This window comes from Egretta garzetta, unplaced genomic scaffold (genome assembly GCF_000687185.1).
Source record: "Egretta garzetta isolate BGI_Z169 unplaced genomic scaffold, ASM68718v1 scaffold110, whole genome shotgun sequence".
NCBI lineage: Eukaryota > Metazoa > Chordata > Aves > Pelecaniformes > Ardeidae > Egretta > Egretta garzetta.
In genome coordinates this window covers 295,077-295,509 of record NW_009258263.1, presented here as the reverse complement: position 1 = coordinate 295,509, position 433 = coordinate 295,077, and positions in this window count along the sequence as shown.

Here is a 433-nt window from a genome sequence, read left to right as displayed (position 1 = left end):
ACGCCCGACGCTGCCGGCGGCACGAGCCCACCCGTGAAGTTTCCAAGCGGTTGAACGAGCGCAAGAGTAATGCGGGGGGCGCGCGCTGTCCCTTCCCCTCCCAGGCGAGGCACGGGTTGAAAATACAATCCCTGTGGCAGAGCTGCGACGGGAACATCTCCGCTGGGCATCAGAGATGCTATCTCGCTTTTCCGAAGGCTGGGGGGGAATCCTGCCAAGGTGGCGCAGACAAAATGGGAACCATGCCGACGCAGACCCCGTGGGTGACGGCGGTTTGTCATGCGGCTGTTGAAGCAGGTGCCCTCCCGCATTCTCCCCTTTTCCCGGTGGTTTTGGCCCTGTTCCTTGCCAAATCACCCCTTTCACCCAGCCTGTCCCTCCTGCCCGCTCCAGCCCATGGTCCCGCGGGACGGGAGGCTTTCACAGTTGGGAA